Here is a 22,458-nt window from a genome sequence, read left to right as displayed (position 1 = left end):
AGGATGTGCTACACACAAAAACACAGAAGGATAGCTACCAGTATGAAAGAATGAGAAGGCAGAAAGACCATCAGTAGAAGTGCAAAACAAGTTCAAAGTAAACAATAGGAATAATTATCAAAAAGTAGAAGGACTAAGTCATTACTTATCAATAGTTACCTTGAGTGTAAATGGCCTCAATTCTCCAGTTAAAAGATTGGCTGAATGGATTGAAAACCAAACTTATCTATTTGCTTCACTAACAAGAAACAAATTTCACCAACAAAGATATACGCAGACTGAAAGTGAAAGATTGGAAAAAGATAGCCCATGCTAACAGAAACAAAAAAAGAGCTGGTGTTTCCATCCTGAAATCAGACTTTAACATAACAACTGTTAAAAGAGATGAAGAAGGGACCTGGCACTGTGGCACAGTGGGTTAAAGCCCTGGCCTGAAGTGCTGGTATCCCATATGGGCACCGATTCATGTCCTGGCTGCTCCTCTTCCGATCCAGCTCTCTGCTATGCCCTGGAAAAGCAGTAGAAGATGGCCTAAGTCCTTGGGCCCCTACACCCATGTGAGAGACCCTGAAGAAGCTCCTGGCTCCTGGCTTTGGATCAGCACAGCTCAGGCCTTTGCGGCCATCTGGTAGTGAACCAGCAGATGGAAGACCTCTCTCTCTGTCTCTGCCTTTCTCAGTAACTCTGCCTTTTTTGGGGGGAGCGGGGTGGTGAGTGTAATGCTTCTTTGGCTTCCTGGAATGTCTGCCCTTTCAGTGAATACCAGGAGGTGTGTGGTGGGTACGGCCTGGGGGTTCTGGTCAATGCTTAGGGCAGGGCAAGTTTCCAGCTATGCCCTGCAACTTTTCACGTAGCCACCTAGGACCCAAAGTCTCAGCACCTAAGGTTCCCCCTGATGCCCTGATGCCCTGATGCTGCTGGCAGGATTTTTTTTTTTTTTTGGGTGGTAATTGCCCAGTCACTTTCTGGTCTATCTCTGAGACAGTGGGGCTGTGAGCCTGTTCCTCTGTTCTTAGCTCTGGATCACACACTAGTCACTGGCTTAACGTTTGCCTGCTGCTGCTTCCAGTGTTGTGTTCAGGCACCCCCTCTCAGTGAGCTGCTATGTGCACAGCTGTGAGCTTCCCTAGTTGTGATCCTGATTTAAAATGGCATCCAATCTCTCTTGGAAAACACATGGAGACTGAACATCTTGCTCCTGAATGAACAATAGGTCATAGAAGTGATCAAAAGAGAAATAAAAAAATTTCTGGAAACAAAAGAAGATGATGGTACATCATACTAAAACCTATGGGATCCAGCAAAAGCAGTGTTAAGAGATAAAGTTCATAGCAATCAGTGCCTACATGAAACTGGAAAGGAAGAAGACTCAAATAAAAAAAAATTCAAACTGAAAAAGGAAATGTAACAACAGATTCTACAGAAATAAAAAAAAAATCATCAGAAATTACTACCAAGAAATGTATGCCAACAAACCAGGAAATCTAGAAGAAATGGATAGATTCTTGGACATATACAACCTACCTAAATTGAGTCATGAAGACATAGAAAACCTAAACAGACCCATAACCAAGATGGAAATTGAATCAGTAATAAAGAACCTCCCAGCAAAGAAAAGCCCAGGACTCCACGGCTTCACTGCTGAATTCTATCAACCATTTAAAGAAGAACTAACTCCAATTATTCTCAAGCTATTCAAAACAATTGAGAGGGAATCCTCTCAAATTCTATGAAACCAGCATCACCTGTATTCCTAAATTTAAAAATGATGCAACAGAGAAAGAGAACTACACACCAATTTCCCTGATAAACATGAACTCAAAAATCCTCAACCAAATACAAGACCATCAAATCTAACAACATATCAGAAAGATCATTCACCTGAACCAATTGAGATTTATCCCTGGTATGGAAGGATGGTTCAACATTTGCAAATCAATCAATGTAATGCATCACATTAGCAAATTGCAGAACAAAAACCATCTGATTTTCTCAGTTGAGGCAGAGAAAGCATTTGATAAAATACAATACCTTTTCATGATGAAAACTCTAAGCAAATTGGGTATAGATGGAACATTTCTCAACACAATCATGGCAAATTTATGACAAACCAAAGGGCAACATCCTATTGAATGGAGAAAGGTTGGAAGCATTTCCCCTGAGATCTGGAGCCAGACAAGGATGCCCACTGTTACTATGGCTGTTCACTATAGTCCTGAAAGTATTAGCCGGAGCAATTAGGCAAGAAAAAGAAATCAAAGGGATACAAATTGGCAAGGAGGAAGTCAAACTATCCCTATTTGCACTATTTGCAGATGACATGATACTATATATAGGGGATTCAAAAGGACTCCACTAAGGGGCTATTGTAACTCATAGAAGAGTTTGGCAAAGTAGCAGGATATAAAATCAATACACACACGCAAAAAAACCCACCTTTGTATACATAGTGCCACAGCTGAGGAAGAATTTTTTTTTTTTTAGATTTATATGTTTTTTACTTGAGAGAGTTACACAGAGAGAGGAGAGGCAGAAAGAGAGAGGTCTTCCATCCAATGGTTCACTGCCCAGATGACTGCAATGGCCGGAGCTGCACTGATCTGAAGCCAGGTCTCCCATGTGGGTGTAGGGGCCCAAAGACTTGGGCCATCTTCTACTGCTATCCCAGGCCATAGCAGAGAGCTGGATTGGAAATAGAGCAGCCGGGACTAAAACTGGCACCCATATGGGATGCTGGCGCTTCAGGCCAGGGTGTTAACCTGCTGCACCACAGTGGGTAAATCAGCCACCTCCAGTGCCAGCATCCCATATGGGTGCTGGTTTCAGTCCCTTATGCCCTGCTTTTGATCCAGCTCTCTGCTATGGCCTGGGAAATCAGTAGGAGCTGGCCCAAGTCCTTGGGCCCCTGCACCCACATGGGAGACTCAGAAGAATCTCTTGGCTCCTGGCTTCAGATTGGCATAGCTCCGGCCATTGCAGACATCTGGGCAGTGAACCAGCTGATGGAAGACCTCTCTCTCTCTCTGCCTTTCCTCTCTCTGTGTAACTCTGACTTTCAAATAAATAAATAAATCTTAAAAAAACATGGTGCTGGAAAAACCGGATCTCCGCATGCAGAAATATGAACCAAGACCCATACCTTACACCTTACACAAAAATCCACTCAACATGGATTAACGACCTAAATTTATGACTTGATAGAGAACACTGGGGAAACTCTGCAAGGCATTGGCTACAGGCAAAGAGTCTTGGAAAAGACCCCAGAGGCACAGGCAGTCAAAGCCAAAACTGACAAATGGGATTACATAAAATTGAGAAACTTCTTTACTGCAAAATAAACATTCAGCAAAGTAAAGAGGCAACTGGCAGAATGGGAGAAAATCTTTGCAAACTGTACAACAGATAAAGGGTTAATAACCAGAATATATAAAGAGATCAAGAAACTCAACAACAACTAAACAAACAACCTAATTAAGACATGGGCAAAGGACCTAAACAGACATTTTCAAAAGAGGAAAATTTAATGACCAACAGACAAATGAAAAATTGTTCAGTATCACTAGCTTTCAGGGAAATGCAAATCAAAACCATAATGAGATTTCACCTCAGCCTGGTTAGAATGGCTTTCATACAGAAATCAACAGACAACAAATGCTGGTGAGTATGTGGGGGAAAAGGTACCCTAATTCACTGTTGGTGGGAATGTAAAGCCACTATGGAAGACAGTCTGGAGATACCTCAGAAATCTGAATATAGACTTACCATGTGACCCAGCCATTCCACACCTGGGAATTTACCCAAGGGAAGTGAAATCATCAAAGAGTTATCTGCACCCCACATGTTTATTGCAGCTCAATTCACAATAGGTAAGACATGGAATCAACCCAAATTTCCTGCAACTGTTGACTAGATAAAGAAAATATGGGATATGTACAACACTGAATACTACACAGTGATAAACACACACACAAAAAAAAAAAAAAACAAAAAAATGAAACCACATTATTTGCAACAAAATGGATGCAATTGGAAAATATCATTCTAAGTGAAATAAGCCAATCCCAAAGGGACAAATACTATATGTTCTTCCTGACATGTGATAACTTATAGAGCACCTAAAAGACGATCTGTAGAAGTGAAACTGACACTTTGAGAAACATTGACTTTGAACAGCCCTTTGTCTTCATGGTTGAGAAAGTTTTTTTTCATAATTTTTTTAAAGATTTATTTTATTTATTTGAAAGAGTTACAGAGAGAGGTAGAGACAGAGAAAGAGATCTTCCATCTGCTTGTTCACTCCCCAGATGGCCACAATAGCTGGAGCTGCGCCAATCCACAGCCAAGAGCCAGGAGCTTCTTCCTGGTCTCCCATGTGGGTGCAGGGGCCCAAGGACTTAGGCCGTCTTCTACTGCTTTCCTAGGCCATAGCAGAGAGCTGGATTGGAAGAGGAGCAGCTGGGACATGAATTGGCACCCATATGGGATGCCAGCACTTCAGGCCAGAGCTTTAACCCGCTGTGCCACAGTGTTGGCTCCCCATACTGTTTTTTTGAACTCATTACTTAACAGACTTAATAATGTAAATAAAGTTAATTGAAAAGAGATCTTAGTGAAAAATAAGAGTGGGAATAAGAGAGGGAGGAGGAAGGGGAGTGGGAGTGTTGCCCAGTGGGAAGAATCACCATGTTCCTAAAGTTGTAATTAGTTGTATGAAGCTTATAACTGTAAAACTGGATAGTTCTGTATACATTCTTATGGACTTACTTCTAAGGGTACAGTTTAAAAACTTACCATGAGATGCTAAATCCCCTTAAGTGGAGGGGTAAAAGAAGCATTTTAGTCTTAAAATGATCATAGGGATAGGATTAAGATTAAAGTGATCATATAGATAGGATTAATTTTAAAGTGATCATGCAAATAAGATTATGTGTTTGGTAATAATAATAGAATTAAAAACGTGTGAACCTCCAACATGGGAAGCAGTCCATACAGTAGAGTCATAGAAAGACAATCACTGAAGTAGCACTCTGACCTCAGAATCAGCCCCTAAGGGATTCTGGTCTGGATGCAAACCGCACAAGAGCATTTCAGGCATGGAAAGCCAAGACACTGGCAAAAAGAGTGCTACACGAAGGACCTCTGTTGATGAGACCTCAATGGAAAGAAGTGGTCATTAAAGAAGGATATACTTTTTTTTTGAAGGGAGGCAAGATCTTCCACTTTGCATATGGCCTTGTCTACATATTGAAGGAGTTTGTTGATTCAGAAGGCTTCTATGGCCTAGGCTGCTCATGTCAAGAGACTTGAGTGATCACTGACGTCATATAAACAGTGTTAATTGTTAAATTAACAACACTGTGCACCAACTTTCCATGAAGGACCTCTGCCCTCAAAGAGTTTTATTATAAGAGTTAATAGTAAAACTGGTTCTCAGAGATTTACTTCATATCAATGTATTATGTGAAGGATATTCTTATGTCTCATAAGTTTTAGATAAGCCTAAGTATCTAACTCCATTGCCTATTTCCTTAGGTGCTTCTTTGTTTAATGAAAAAAACTTGTTCTCAAAGGAAAAATAATTATATAATCACTAAAATTAGAAAAGTAAGAGGGCTGGCACTGTGGTGCAGTGGGTTAACACCCTAGCCTGAAGCGCTGGCATCCTATATGGCCGCTGGTTCAAGACCCGGCTGCTTCTCTTCCTGTCCAGCTCTCTGCTATGGCCCGGGAAAGCAGTAGAAGATGGCCCAAGTCGTTAGACCCCTGCACCCACGTGGGAGACCCGGAGGAAGCTCCTGGCTCCTGGCTTCGGATTGGTGCATCTCCGGCCATCTGGGGGAATGAACCATCAGATGGAGGACCTCTCTCTCTCTTTGCCTCTCTTTCTCTCTCTCTGTAACTCTTTCAAATAAATAAGTAAATCTTTGAAAAAAAAAAAAAAGGAAGCAGGAGGGAGGGATAGAGGATGGAGTAGGAAATGTTCTTATGTGCTTAAAACTGTATGTGTGAGATACATGAAATTTCCATTTATATAAAAAAATTAAAAAATAAAAGCACTTCTCAGTTGAGGGGCAAAGAGAATAAACTATAGGGGAAAAAAGCCTATGTGTGCCTTGCTTCTAAACAAAGATGTGTGCTTTGAAAAGTATATATTCAAGGATTTTCAGTTCGAATGCATAATTTTCATTGATCTAACAATAACTAAATTCAGAATATAGAGCTTTTCTAACTGTTAGTATCTATCAATGCGAAGCATGAGAAAACCTATATCCTTTTTGGAGGAATGGTAGAGGTTGGCAAAGTCTTCTGTGCAAGGCTGGATTTTAAATATTTTAGGCTTTTTAGGGCCATTTAGTATTCAGCATAATCCTCTGCCTGCAGCACCAGCATCCCATGTGGGCACCAGTTTGAGTCCCAGCTGCTCCATTTCCTATCCAGCTGCCTACTAATGCACCTGGGAAAGCAGTAAAAGATGGCCCAAGTGCTCAGGTCCCTGCACCCATGTGGGATACCAGGAAGAAGATCCTGGCTTCTAGCCAGGATGGGTGATTCTCATTCATTCTCTCTCTCTCTCTCTCTCTCTCTCTCTCTCTCTCTCTCTCTCTCTCCTCTTTCTCTCTTCAATCTGCTGCTTTACTTCCCAGATGGCTGTAATAGCCAAGGCTGGGCCAGGCTAAAGCCAGAGGCCTGGAACTCAGTCTGTTACCTGCGTGAGTGGCAGGGACCCAAGTACTTGAGCCACTACCTGCTCCCTCCCAGGATGTACAGTAGCAGGAAGCTGGGATCAGAACCATATGGGATGTCAGTGTCCTAAATGGGATCTTTTCTTTGTTTTTAAAAATTTATTTATTTATTTGAAAGTCAGAGTTACAGAGAGGCAGAGACAGAGAGAGGAAAAGAGAGAGAGAGAGAGGTCTTCCACCCAATGGTTTACTCCCCAGATAGCCGCAATGGCCAGAGCTGTGCCAATCTGAAACCAGGAGACAGGAGCTTCTTCCAGGTCTCCCATGTGGGTGCAGGGGCCCTAGCACTTGAACCATCTTCTACTGCTTTCCCAAGCCATAGCAAAGAGCTGGATTGGAAGTAGAGCAGCCAGGACTCGAATCAGTGCCCATATGGGATGCCAGCAGTGCAGGTGATAGCTTTACCCGCTACACCATAGAGCCAGCCCCCTAAATGTGATCTTAACTGCTGCACCAAACACCTTGCCTATCAGGTTCTTTCAAGAAGCCTGGCTAAAGGAAAATCCTTGCTGCTTCAATTTCTCTCTTCCTATTCATACCAATTTCAATTGTGGATAAATACAAACTTTTGGAAGACAATATAATTTTCTTAATCTTATAGACATCTTTGTATGTAGTAAAATATACCTGTATTTTAGTTCCTCCCAGTGTTTATTTTGAAATCTTTCAAGCCTTCAGAAAAGTTTCAAGAATAATATAATGAATACCAGTATACTATTCACTTAGATTTAGCAACTGACATCCTGCCACATTTCCTTTTGCTTTTCTTTATAGTGTGTATGTATATATGACTGTATTCATAAGTTTATGTGTATGTATGTGTGATTATACTTTGGTTGATGAAAAAATACAAAAGTATATTTTAGTGCAAAGAAATTTTGAAATCCTAAACAGTGGTTTTTCATAGAACACATTTTTTATGAACTTTTTGAAGACCACTTATACATATAGATAGATGCATATACATGTACATTATTTTATGAACTACTTGAGAATTGTAGCCATTATGCCACTTAGTTCACATTCAGTATGTTACTCCTAAAAACAAGTGTATTTTCCTACCTAAATACAATCATCAGACACAGGAAGTATTAAAAATGCCATTATAGAATGTGCCATGAATATTTACATTTCTTCAGTAATCTCAGTAATTTCCTTTTTTTTTTTATCTTTTATTTAATGAATATAAATTTCCAAAGTACAACTCATGTGTTACAATGGCTTCCCCCCCCATACCGTCCCTCCCACCCACAACCCTCCCCTTTCCCACTCCCTCTCCCCTTCCATTCACATCAAGATTCATTTTCGATTATCTTAATATACAGATCAGCTTAGTATACCTTAAGTAAGTATTTCAACAGTTTGCTCCCACACAGAAACATAAAGTGAAAAATAATAGATGATTTTTTTTTAAATGATGATGAAATCAGATCAGACCTATTGTCATGTTTAATCCCAGTGAGAGTCAAGTTGGGAATAGATAATTTCTTTCTTTCTTTCTTTTTTTTTTTTTTTTACAGAAGATCAGTTTAGTGTACATTAAGTAAAGATTTCAGTCGTTTGCACCCCCATAGAAACACAAAGTGAAATATACTGTTTGAGTACTCGTTATAGCATTAAGCCTCAGTGTACAGCACGTTAAGGACAGAAATCCTACATGAGGAGTAAGTACACAGTGACTCCTGTTGTTGACTTTACCAATTGACACTCCTGTTTATGGCATCAGTAATCTCCCTATGCACCAGTTATGAGTTTCCAAGGCTATGGAAGCCCCTTGAGTTCTCCGACTCTTATCTTGTTTAGACACGGTCATAGTCAAAGTGGAGGTTCTCTCCTCCCTTCAGAGAAAGGCACCTCCCTCTTTGAAGACCTGTTCTTTCCACTGGGATCTCACTCACAGAGATCTTTTTGCCAGAGTGTCTTGGCTTTCCATGCCTGAAATACTCTCATGGGCTTTTCAGCCAGATCCGAGTGCCTTTAGGGCTGATTCTGAGGCCAGAGTGCTATTTAGGACATCCGCCATTCTATGAGTCTGCTGAGTATCTCACTTCCCATGTTGGATCACTCTCCCCTTTATTTATTCTATCGGTTGGTGTTAGCAGATACTAGACTTGTTTATGTGCTCCCTTTGACTCTTAGTCCTTTCATTATGATCAATTGTGAACTGAAATTGATCACTTGGAGTAGTGAGATGGCATTGGCACATGCCACCTTGATGGGATTGAATTGGAATCCCCTGGTATGTTTCCAACTCTACCAATTGGGGCAAGTCAGCCCGAGTAATTTCCTTTTAAATCCTCCTATATTCTTGAAGTTAGCTCCAACCTGGAATCACACATTGCAATAAGAGTTATACAATTTTGATATTCTTTATTTAGACCAGTTCAGCTTTTTTGATTTTTTTTTTAATTTTTCTGGCCTTTAATTACATTAACATTTTTAGAGACCAGTCATTGGTATTTGTCTCACTTTTTGGACTTTCCTGCTATTTTCACATGAGTAGTGTCGGGTTAAATATTTTCCGAGGAACATTAAATAGGTTGTATGTCCTCTTCAGTGCATTATCTCGACAGACATGTGATGTTAGTTACAGAAATGGTATTGCTGTTAGGATTGATGATTTGATTATTTGATTATGATAATGTCTACTGGATTTCTTCATTGTAAAGATAACCTTTTCTCTTGGTAAATAACAAATGACCTTTGAAATGATGCTTTGAAGCTGTTTTTGCCAACAGCTTTTTTTTTTTTTAAAGATTTATTTATTTATTTGAGAGGCAGAGTTATAGACAGAGAGAGGGAAAGACAGAAGTCTTTACCTGCTGGTTCACTCCCAAATGGCCACAACAGTTGGTGCTGGGCCCATCTGGAGCCAGGAGCTTCTTCTGGATCTCCCACATAGGTACAGGGCCCAAGCACCTGGGCCATCTTCTACTGCCTTCTAGACCATGAGCAGAGAACTGAATTGGATGAGCAGCAGCCGAGACATGAACCGGAGCTCATATGGAATGCTGGCACCACAGGTGGAGGCTTAAGTTACTAGACCACAGCGACAGCCCCTCCCCAACAGCTTTCGTTCAGTTTTTTCTTTTTAACTTCCATTGATAATTTTTACCTGAGTCATTTATTAAAAATATTATAAAATAGTGATATTAAATTTTCTGTTATTTCCCGTTAATTAGGTAGCATTCTTCTTTAAAAAACATTAATCTCCCTTCCATTTTTTAATTTTTGTATTTTAATTTTAAATTTTCTAGTGCCTGTATGCATTTCAGAATGGATTCTTATTCATTCCTGTCATGTTCATAGTGTCTTAAGTATGGGGGCAGTCATTTGATTTAGCATTTAGACTGACAGTTAAGTACCCATGTTCTACATCAGAGTACCTGGGTTCAATACCTGGCTCCGGCTTCATACTCTAGACTCCTTAGGCTCAAGTATTTGAGTTTCTGCCAACCACATGGGAGACCTGGTTGAATTCCTGCTCCCAGGCTTTCTCCCCCTGCCTGTGTCCCTTTTGCGTGTAACCAATGGATGGGAATATGCTTGCTTACCTTCTCTCTATTTCTTGAAAAGAAAAAAAATCACAAATATGGTTAAATTAGAGCCATCTCTGCATGGTTTCTATGTACAGTTATAAAGTTTACTTTGATAATTTAAGTAACTTTACTTTGATGATTTAAGTAACTTTGATACTTTATGGTACAACAAGGTGATTTGTGTTTTTGCTTTTTGGGTGTATGCATGTATTTTTTTAATTGTGATAAAACATACATAACATGGGGCCTGCGCTGTGTCATAATAGGTAAAGTTGCCGCCTGCAGTGCCAGCATCCTGAATGGGCACCAGTTCAAATCCTGGCTGCTCCACTTCCAATCCAGCTCTTTGCTATGGCCTGGGATCGGCACAGCTCTGACTGGTGCAGCCAGTTGAAGAGTGAGCCAGTGGATGGAAGGCTTATCTCTCTCTCCCTCTCTCTCTCTCTCTCTCTCTCTCTCTGCTTCTCTTCTCTTTGTGTAACTCTGCCTTTCAAAATAAATAAACAAATCATATATATATGATTTATATATAAAATATACATATGATTTATATATAAATATATATATATGATTTATATATAAAATTAACCATTTTAGGCACATTTCAGGTAGCACTTTCTGTTTGCCTTTTACATGTGGTTTTTACAAATTCTATCCTTGGCCTGCTTCTCTTCTTACTTAAATAACACAAATGATAGAATCTACTCCTATATTTGTTTTTGTTTTGTTATAAAGATTTATTTATTTGCCGGCGTCACAGCTCACTAGGCTAATCCTCGGCCTTGCAGCGCCGGCACACCGGGTTCTAGTCCCGGTCGGGGTGCCGGATTCTGTCCCAGTTGCCCCTCTTCCAGGCCAGCTCTCTGCTGTGGCCTAGCAGTGCAGTGGAGGATGGCCCAAGTACTTGGGCCCTGCACCCCATGGGAGACCAGGATAAGTACCTGGCTCCTGCCGTTGGATCAGCGCAGTGTGCCGGCTGCAGCGCACCGGCCGTGGCGGCCATTGGAGGGTGAACCAACGGCAAAGGAAGACCTTTCTCTCTGTCTCTCTCTCTCACTGTCCACTCTGCCTGTCAAAAAAAAATTATTTATTTGAAAGCCAGAGTTACAGAGACAGGAGGAGAAAGAGAGACACAGAGAATATTTTTAAAATTTCATTTAAGATTTAAAAATTTCATAGTGATACTTCTCACCCTACCCTTCCTCCCACCCAGCCTCCCATCCTTCTTCCTTCTCCCTCTCCTGTTCCCGCTCTTAATTTTTACAAATATATATTTTCAGGTTACTTTATACTCTACACCAAGTGAAGAGTTCAACAAAATAGTATGAAGAAAAAAAATACTGTTCCTCAGCAGTAGATACAAGGGCAGTAAATGACCATCAAGTCTCAGAATATCAATTTCACTCCAATACATTACATTTTAGGTACTATTAGTTACCACATATCAGGGAAAACATCTGATATCTGTTTTTTGGGGATTGGCTTACTTAACTAAGTATAATGGTTTTCAGTTGCATCCATTTTGTTGCAAAAGACAGGATTTTTTTTTTAACCACTGAATAGTATTCCATAGTATTTATATACTGTGATTTCTTTATCCAGTCAACAGTTGACAGACATCTGGGTTGATTTGATATCTTTATTGTGAATTGAGCTACAGTGAACATGTGAGTACAGATAACCCTTTCATGTTTCATCTGCTGATTTAATTTCATTTGGGTACATTCCCAGGACTGGATTGCTGGTTTATATGGTAGATCTATTTTTTGTTTTCTGAGGTATTTCCATATTGTCTTCCACAATGTCTGACTAGTTTACATTCTCACCAACAGTGGATTAGGGTGCTTTTTCCCCTACCTCCTCACCAGCATTTATTATTTGTTTATTACTATATGACAGCCACTCGAACTGGGGTGAGGTAAATCTCATTGTGGTTTTGATTTGCATTTCCCTGATTGCTAATGATCCTGAGCATTTTTTCATGTGTCTGTTGGCCATTTGAATTTCCTCTCTTGAAAAATGCTTGTTCAAGTCCTTTGCCCATTTCTTAACTGTATTGCTTGTTTTGTTGTTGAGTTTCTTAAGCTCTTTATATATTCTGGGTATTAATCCTTTATCAGTGGTATAGTTTGCAAATATTTTGTCCCATTCTGTTCGTTGCCTCTTTACTTTGCTGAGTGTTTCTTTAGCAGTGCAGAAGCTTCTCAGCTTAATGTAATTCCATTTGTCAATTTTGGCTTTGATTGCCTGTGTTTCTGGAGTCTTTTCTAAGAAGTCTTTGCCTATGCCAATGTCTTGTAGACTTTCCCCAATGTTCTCTAGTAATTTGATGGTGTTGGGTTGTAGATTTAAGTCCTTGATCCATTTTTAGTGGATTTTTTTTTTTGGCCCTCCATCTTAACACTGCTTTTGTGTATCCCATAAATTTTTTTAAAGATTTATTTTATTTATTTGAAAAAGAGAGTTACAGAGAGAGGTATAAGGTAGAGCCAGAGAGAGAGAGACAGAGAGACAGAGAGACAGAGAGATGTCTTCTATCTGCTGGTTCACTCACCAGATGACTGCAATGGCCAGAGCTGAGATGAACCAAAGGCAGGAGCCAGGAGATTCTTCCAGATCTCTCATGTGCATGCAAGGCCCAAGGACTTGGGCCATCCTCTGCTGCTTTCCCAGGCCACAGCAGATAGCTGGTTCAGAAATGGAGCAGCCGGGACTCTAACTGGCACCCATATGGGATGCCAGTGCTGTGGGCTGAGGCTTTAACTTGCTGCACCATAGCGCCAGCCCACCCATAAATTTTAACATGTTGTATTGTCTTTACTCATTTCCAACAGTGTTGCTCCCCCTCTTCACGGAAGAACAACACAGGACCCTGCCTAGGCTTCATATCCGAGTCACGGCACCATTATGTCGCTCCCCCTCTTCGCGGAGGAACGACACAGGATCCTGCGTTGTTCTTTTGTCTGCTCGGCCCTCCCCGGGTTTGCTGCTGGTTCTTCCCGGGTTGGCTACCGTCCCTTCCACCTCCACGGAAGGGCGGTGCCCCCTGCCACTTTCCCCACTTCCGCGGGGGAGCGGCACACCGCCGGCCTGCTCTCTCGGGGGCTGCACAGGTGTTCCCCTTAGATGTTCCTGGTGCATGTTGTCTCTCTCCTCCTTTACAGTCCTCTTCCACCAATCCCAACTCTGCTACCCACACGCCAAGTACGCTGCTTTCCTCCAATCAGGAGCAGGATCAGCTCCTGCAGGTCATCACTCAAGTTGGCGAGAGGCAGCTGCGTAGAAGCTGTTTACTCCTCTCCCAGCACCATATTGTGGGAGAGCAGATGCATAGAATAAGTCTTAATTCGAGTAACAGTCTAGTCCGAGTTGCTCCCCACACAACAGTTTTTTTATTTCTCTTTTGATTCTTTTCTATGATCCACTGTTCATTCAGGAACATGTTGTTCAGTCTTCACATGTTTGCATATGTTCTCCAGATTCTTGAGTTGTCCATTCCATTGTGGTCAGAAAAGGTGCATGGTGTGATTTTAATTTTTTTAATTTGGTGAGACTTTCTTTATGGCCTAGCATGTGAAAGTTCCTAGAGAAAGTTCCATGTACTAATGAAAAGCCTGTATTCTGTAACTGTGAGATAGCTATTGTGAATTGAGCGGCAATAAACATGGATGTGCAGATGACTCTTTAATTTGCTGATTTCATTTCCTTTGGGTAAATTCTGAGGAGTGGGATGGCTGGGTCGTATGGTAGGACTAGATTCAGATTTCTGAGGTATCTCCAACTGTCTTCCATAGTGGTTTTACCAGTTTGCATTCCCACCAACAGTGGGAATCCTCGCCAGCCTTTGTTGTTTATTGATTTCTGTATGAAGGCCATTCTAACTGGGGTGAGGTGAAACCTCATTTGTGGTTTTGATTTGCATCTCCCTGATTTTGCCATTTTTAAAAATCCATATTTTCTGTTTTCCTTTGTTAGCTTCATTTTAATTCATGCTTTCTCTGTGTGGTAGCAGTGATGGCCGCTGAACATTGCAGGCTTAAATTAATTTCCAGAGTTAGTTTTCATAAAGAAAAGAAAACTATCCCACTTCTTTCTGAAAATATAAGTCTATTTGTCAAATTTTTGTAATGCTGTTTAGTGGCTGTTCCCTCACTTCAGGAAGTTCTTTGTTGAATAAGAATTCATCATTTGGCTATTACTTATCTTCATTGTATCATTCCTCACTGCTTTGTAATTCATATCCATAAATACCAAGTTGCATGTACTGTTTCTTCTGTCTGAAAGAACATTTCACATTGTCTACTTGCCAAATTCCTTTTTATCCTTTAGGTAGCAAAATCAAGTTTGCTATTATTCTTTCTTTTAGCTTTTGTGTTTATCCACCACAGAAAAAAATCACTCTCCTACTTTGTAACTCAAATGTACTTATTTTTTTTTTGTTTTTGTTTCTTTTTAAAGATTTAATTATTTATTTGATAGGCAGAGTTATAGACAGAGGGAAAGACAGAGATCTTCCATCCACTGGTTCACTCCCCAGATGGCTGCAATGCCCAGAGCTGGGCTGATCCGAAACCAGGAGCCAGAAACTTCTTCCAGGTCTCCCACATGGATGCAGGGGCCAAGCACTTGGGCCATCTTCCACTGCTTTACAGGTCCTCAGCACCAGCAGGGAGCTGGATCAGAAGTACAGCAGCTAGGAATCAAACTGGTGCCCATATGGGATGCTGGCATCACAGGTGGAGGCTTAGCCTACTACGCCACATCGCTGGCCCTCAAGTGTACCTATTTTTAACTTGTAGTGCATTATAATTAACTTATTTACAAATTTTTCTCATTCACTGAACTACTAGATCTTTTTCATAGCCTCCTCTGTGTCCTTTTTTTCTTTGCAAGATAGAGAGAATGCAAAAGTATTCCCATCAGCTAAATGTCTTCAATGAGTCAGGAACCTTGAGTCATCACCGTTGCCTCCTCTGCATTGGAAGGAAGCTGGATTCAGGAGTTAGCCAGAAATTGAACCCAGGCACTCTGATATGGGATGTGGCTAGCTTAACCACTAGGCTAAACACCCACTCTCTCATCCCCACCAAGATATAAATTTATTGTGAGCAAGTGAACAAAAGGCAGACTTTGGTTGTGCATCCAGTCTTGCAGGTAGTTCACATCAACTCTTTTGTTAAGAACATCTAGAAAAGTTGGTTAAAACTATCTGGAGAGTTGGTCTTTAGCCTTATAGTTAAGACAGTTGCATCCAACATTAGAGTACCCAAGTTCAATTCTAGGATCTCACTCCTGATTCCAGCTTTCTTCTGTGGAGTCCCTGGGAGGCAGCAGTGGTGGTTCAGGTAACTGTGTTCCTGCCCCTTGTATGGGAGACCTGGTTTGCATTCCCAACTCCTGGCCCTGATCCCAGTCCATACCCGTCCATTGTGGGCATTTGAGGAGTGACCCAGTGGATGGGAGCTCTTTCTGTCTGTCGCTGCCTGTCAAGTAAATGAATAACCTGTGTGAACACACAACAGAGATGACAAGACAACAAAGAATCACGTGGTCAAAATCTGGAAGCAGAGGAAACCTAAAGAAATGGGGCTGGCGTTTGGTCATTTTCCCTGAGAGGCACATGCCATTCCTAGAAGAAGCAACTGAGAGCTGTTAGGAGACTTTTCAAAAACTCCTGATACTAGGAGGGTAAAAATTAGAGTTTGGAAACCAGAGGCAACTCTGAAGGACTGCGTCTTAGAAATTAGGGTGATTTGGAAAAGACCTCAGCTTCTAGTAGATTAATCACTTAATCATTGTGCTGATGCCTTTAGCTGTCCTGAAGTGAACGCAAGTTCTTTGTAGATGAAAATATCATCGTGGGCCCCAAATTTTCAATAATAATAATCTGTTCCTCAAAAAATAATCAGAGGCAGTGGACCTGACTCACCATGCCAACTGTCAGCAGGAAGCAATCCGCTCTTTCAAGCCCGGATTAGGTCGGTCTATGTTGATGAAGAATTTGATGCACTGTGTTTTGAATTTGTTTTGGACCTCGATGAAATTACATCCAGGAAGGAAATAAGAACAAGGCAGTGTAAAAGGTAAAGAGGGCCTCCAGTGTTGTTCTTTACAAAATTGACATCCTTCCAATAGACATGAACTCCTGTATCCAGAAGGGTTGATTCAAGGATATCACATCTTCAAGGAAAGAATAAAAGTGCCTGATATATAAGTGGGTAATGCAGAGAAATCCAAAAGTGATTAGCACAGAAGGGACAGCTGAAGTATACCCTTTTGCAGTAGCAGCCACTCTCCAGAATATAAAGTTTACAAAAGATCAATATAACAACTTCATTGAACTTCAAGAGACATTACATTAGAATATTTGCAAGGGGGCTGGTGCTGTGGCGTAGTGGGTAAAGCTGCCGCCTGCAGTGCTGGCATCCCATGTGGGTGCTGGTTTGAGTCCTGGCTGCTCCACTTCCAATCCAGCTCTCTGCTATGGCCTGAGAAAGCAACAGAAGATGGCCCAAGCCCTTAGGCTCCTGCACCCGCATGGGAGACCCGGAAGGAGCTCCAGGATCTTCTCTTCGCAATGGCCCAGCTCCACTGTTATGGCCATTTGGGGAGTGTACCAGAGGATGGAAGACTTCTCTCTCTCTCTTTCTCTCTCTCTGCCTCTGTAACCCTGTCTTTCAAGTAAATAAATAAACATTAAAAAAAAAAAAAAAAGATTTGGACTGCACTGCCTCTCACTAGGCTAATCCTCCGCCTGCGGCACCAGCACCCTGGGTTCTAGTCCTGGTCGGGTGCCGGATTCTGTCCTGGTTGCTCCTCTTCCAGTCCTGCTCTTTGCTGTGGCCCGGGAGTGCAGTGGAGGATGTCCCAAGTCCTTGGGCCCTGCACCCGCATGGGAGACCAGGAGGAAGCATCTGGCTCCTGGCTTCAGATCGGTGCAGCTCCGGCCACTGGGGCCATTTGGAGAGTGAAACAACGGAAAAAGAAAGACCTTTCTCTCTGTCTCTCTCTTTCACTGTCCACTCTGCCTGTTTAAAAAAAAAAAAAAAGATTTGCAGGGAAAGAGCATTGACTAGACTGACATTGTAGCACAAACTGGTTAAGCCTCTGCCTGTGATGCCGGCATCCCATTTTAGCACTGGTGCAAAGACTTGGCTGTTCCATTTCTGATCCAGATCCCTGCCAATGTGCCTGGGAAAGCAGCAGAAGATGGCCCAAGTCCTTGAAACTTTGCACTCACATGGGAGACCTGGAAAAAGCTCCTGGCTTCTGGCTCTTGGCTTTGACCTAGCCCAGCCCAGCTGTTGCTGCCATTCGGAGAAAACCATCAGATGAAAGGTTTCTCTCTCTGTCTCTGTCTCTGTCTCTGTCTTTCCTCCTTTCTCTATAACTCTGCCTTTCAAATAAAAAAGCTTTTAATTTATATATAAAAAATGTATTGCGGCTGGTGCTGCGGCTCACTAGGCTAATCCTCAGCCTTGTGGCACTGGCACACCAGGTTCTAGTCCTGGTCGGGGTGCCAGATTCTGTCCCGGTTGCCCTTCTTGCAGGCCAGCTCTCTGCTGTGGCCAGGGAGTGCAGTGGAGGATGGCCCAAGTGCTTGGGCCCTGTACCCACCTGGCTCCTGCCATCGGATCAGTGTGGTGCGCCAGCCGCAGCGCGCCGGCCGCGGCAGCCATTGAAGGGTGAACCAACGGCAAAAGGAAGACCTTTCTCTTTGTCTCTCTCTCTCACTGTCCACTCTGCCTGTCCAAAAAAAAAAAAAAAAAAAAAAAAAAAAGAAGTATTGGCTGCTATTTGTAGCCATGATTTTATTAGGCCCTTTTATTAGGCCTACTTTATTAGGCCCATTTGCTTATACTATGAAGCATCCTTCAGGTATCAAATTCAAGCCTCTAAATAAGATTGAGGAGTATTCAGTTTGTGAACTGATGAACATATACAAGAGCCTGACAAGCCCCTTAAACATTATTTCCACATCATTGAAAATAAACCCCTATATCCAGTACCTATGATAGCAATGTAGCTGTCTTTATCAATGCCTCCAGTCATCAGTGGGGATCATTCCAAAAGAAGAGTAGATACTAGAAATGTATTTATTGAATGCACTGAAATTGACTTTATGATAATGTCACCTTGTTCAGTGAATATTATGAGAATCAGTTTATAGTTGAATCCAGAAGTGGTTTAGCAAAAGGAGATGGTAAGAACTGATCTGATTAATAAGAAAGTTGGAATCAGGGAAACTTCAGAAAATCTTGCCAAGCTTCTGACCAGGATGTATTTGAAGTCAGAAGCCATGGGCAATGAGAATCAGGTTGAGATTGAAATCCATCTGATAAGAGTTGACATTGTGACCATGCATGTGATATTGTAGAAGATGCAGCTATTGCTTATGAATATTGCAACATTGAGATGACTTTTCTGAAAATATATACCATAGCTGATCAATTTCCTCTTAATAGGCTCACTGAACTTCCTAGACATGACATGGCAGCCGGCCGTTGAGTTCACTCAAGTGCTTGCCTGTGCCCTGTGCTCCTAAGAAGATATTGCTGATAAAATTGGCTTGGATGTCTCTGCAATAAAGACAGTCCACCTAAGTAGTCCTAAAACAGCTATATTTCAGCTGCTGTGCACTACTTTCTTCCTGGCCTCCTGGAGCAGCAAATCAGAGATGTCCCTTCCTCTGAAACTCTGAAATCTCTGGCATTATTATAAAAGATTCTTTCAAAGATTTAGGTGCAAAAAATTGCAGGTATCTGTGAGCTATTTATCATAAGAAAAACCCTGTATTTCAGATCACCTAGAGCTGCTGGACAGAGTTATGTAGCTGCTTGCTGTGCTTCCTGGGGAAGATAAGGGAGGTCATCTGATCAAAGCATTAGCAGGTGTTGCTTTCATCCTTGGGTGATGTGCAAAGATCTTTGCCAGGGGTCAAAGCATTAGGAAGCTTGGGGTCCTTTATCTAGATGTTATCAAATTTGAGTGCCATGCCCTTCTCCTCCATGAAAATCAATATCATGCATACCCTTTTTGTGAAGACATGAAGATGGGTGGGTGTCTGTTGTGTGATTCTGTCCCCAAGTGTCCCTTTCTCTTTCCTCTGGTGTCCTTTAGCCTCATCCAGAGGAGACATCCATTTGTGCTTTAATATTGAATAAAGTTAAAGGTACTGTCTGGCAAAACAAACAAGCAAGCACAAAACAGAAATGTCAGAAGGACAGGAAAAAAAACCTCAACAGGAAATAAAAGTGGATCTATAGGGATCTAGACAGCAGCAGCATCAAACATATTTTAATGAGCTATTTTTTAAAAGGTTTACTTATTTATTTGAAAGGCAGAGTTATAGAGAGGCAGGGGCAGAGAGAGAGAGAGAGAGAGAGATCTTCCATCTGCTGGTTCACTCCCCAAATGACCACAATGGCCAGAGCTGGGCTGATCTGAAGCCAGGAGCCAGGAGCTTCTTCCAGGTCTCCCACGTGGGTGCAGGGGCCCAAGAAACTTGTGCCATTTTCTGCTGCTTTCCCAGGCCATAACGGAGAGCTGGAACAGAATGGAGCTGCTGGGATTCGAACCAGTTGCCCATATGGGATGCAGGCATTGTAGGCAGTGGCATTACCCACAACACTGGTCCCTAAATGAACAATTTTTAATTGTTAAGTAAAAAAAGATGAGATACAGAAATAGAACCTTAAAAAAATCAAATGGAAACTCCAGAACTGAAAAAGGCCATAGCCATTTGTAATGGATAAAGTTAAATGGTCGATCAGTACAGCCAAGTAGAGAATAACTGATCTGGAAGATGGATCAAAATCCAGAGTGGAAAATGGAGTGAAGGTGAAAAAACAGAGGTGAAAAAGTGTACAAGACATAGGAGATATTGTCAAAAGTTGTAACATACATTTCATTGGAGTCTCGGAAAAGGGAGGATGAAAGGAAGAAGGCAAGTAATATTTGAAGAGATTATGACCAAGAACTCATCAGAATCAATGAAATCTAGCAAGAGACAAATTCAATCCCTAAAAACTCCAAAAAAGATTAAAACAAAGTCATATAAAGGCTCTCACTGTAAAACTGCTTAAATCAAAAGCTGGAGAATAAGAACAGAATACAAATATTAACAGTAAAACTTACAGCTAACTTTTCAGCTGAAATAATGGAGTTGAGGACACAATGGGTTATACAGTTGTAGTACTGAAAGAAGGGGAAAAGATTCAAGAATAAATGTAAATAGGTGCATGTGTTAGGTTTGGATACAAGCACCCCATATCAGAGTGCCTTGATTTGATACCCACTTCTGACCCCAGATTCTAGCTTCCTGGTACTCACATGGGAGACTTGGATTAAGTTCCCAATTTTTGGCTTCAGGCCGGCCCAGTCCTGGCTATAAAGGCATTTGGGGGAGTGAACAAGCAGATGGTAGAGTCTCATTCTCTCCCTTTCTCTATGTCTCTCTTTCTCTTTTTCTCTGTCTTTGTGTCTATTTCTCTTTCTCTCTGTCTTACAAATAAAAAATTTTTTAAAGGATAAAGGTAAACAAATAATTGAATTGTACACTTAAAGTAGGTGAATTTTGTGGTATGTCAATTAAATAAATAAAGCTCCAATAGACCTGTATAAAAATGAAGGTAAAATAAAATATCAGACAAATGAAAACTGAGAAAATTTATTTTCAGGAGATCTGCTTTAAAGAAAATACTAAAGGGAATTTTTCAGACAGAGGAAAATGGTTGCTGAAAGAAGCTTGGAGATACAGGAAGGAATGAAGAACAATGGGAAGGGTAAATATGCATGTAGATTTAAATAAATGTTGACAATAAACCCAACAAAGCTGGTGTAACTCTTTGATAATCAGACAAAAATTTCTAAGGCAAAAAGAATCTCAAGTTATTAACATGAAGGTCTTGTAATCACAACAGGTTTAATTGCCACAATAGATACAATATCTGAATTTGTGTGATTCTAATTTAACTTCAAAATATATGTCAAAAATTATTAAACAGACTCATTCATACTAACAAAAGTTAACATACCTTTTTTAAAATAAATATTTTTCTAAAGATTTTATTTATTTATTTATTTGAGAGGTAGAGTTACAGACAGTGAGAGGGAGAGACAGAGGAAAAGGTCTTCCTTCCGCTGGTTCACTCCCCAAATAGCTGCAATGCCTGGAGCTGTGCCAATCCAAAGCCAGGAGCCAGGAGCTTTTTCCCAATCTTCCACATGGGTACAGTGGCCCAAGTACTTGCGCCATCTGCTATTGTTTTCCTAGGACATAGCAGAGAGCTGGCTTGGAAGAGGAGCTGCTGGGACTAGAACCGGTGCCCATATGGGATACTGATGCCCCAGGTGAAGGATTAACATACTGCGCCACAGCACCAGCCCCTTAACATACCTTTTTTTATATATAAAGAGGATTTATTTATTTATATTAGAGGCAGAGTTACATAGGGAGGGAGAGCCAGAAAGTTCTTCCATCCACTGCTCACTCCCCAGATGGCCACAATGGCTGGAGCTGAGCCAATTCAAAGCCAGGAACCAGGAGCTTCTTCTGGGTCTCCCATAGGGGTTCAGGGGCCTAAGCACTTGGGCCATCTTCATGCTTTCCCAGGCCATTAGGAAGAGCTAGATTGGAAGAGGAGCAGCCAAGATATGAACTAGTTCCTATATGGGATTCCGGCACCACAGGCCAAGGCTTAACCTACCATGCCACAGCACTGGCCCCAACATAACCTTTCTTATAAAGAAAGGTGCAAGATAAAGAAAACATACTAAAACCTTAGTGAAGCTATAGAAAATGTGAGCACAGTTAAGAAACTTGACTTAATTTATGTAACTGAAACACTGCATTCAACATCAGCATAATCCATTCTGTTGAGGAGCACATTGAGCCTTAATTCATACCATACCCAAAAAGTCAGTTCTAAGTGGATTGTAGATACACGTGTGAAAGGCAAAATAATAGGGCTTTTGAAGGTAATATAATAACATCTCCATGATCTTTGAGTAAGGAATATTTATAACATAAAGAAGGAAATAATTATTAAATTAAAATGATGAAATTTCTTTTTAAAAAAATGTATTTGGGGCCGGCACCGTGACGCACTCTGCCTGCGGTGCCGGCATCCCATATGGGTGCTGGTTCTAGTCCCGGTTGCTCCTCTTCCAATCCA

At 41.3% G+C, this 22,458-nt stretch overlaps 1 protein-coding gene and 1 pseudogene across 17 annotated transcripts in view; both read left to right on the top strand.

Annotated features, from left to right (window-relative positions):
* Positions 1-22,458, top strand: part of LARP1B (La ribonucleoprotein 1B) — a 163,628-nt gene that overhangs the window by 74,015 nt on the left and 67,155 nt on the right. The window lies entirely within an intron of this gene.
* LOC149125035 (phenylalanine--tRNA ligase beta subunit-like) lies at positions 16,213-19,512 on the top strand (annotated as a pseudogene).

This window comes from Oryctolagus cuniculus, chromosome 8, assembly GCF_051225735.1.
Source record: "Oryctolagus cuniculus isolate XC-2025 breed Fujian yellow rabbit chromosome 8, ASM5122573v1, whole genome shotgun sequence".
Taxonomy (NCBI): domain Eukaryota; kingdom Metazoa; phylum Chordata; class Mammalia; order Lagomorpha; family Leporidae; genus Oryctolagus; species Oryctolagus cuniculus.
The sequence above is the reverse complement of the archived record's forward strand: the minus strand, read 5'-3'. Positions and strand labels throughout refer to the sequence as shown.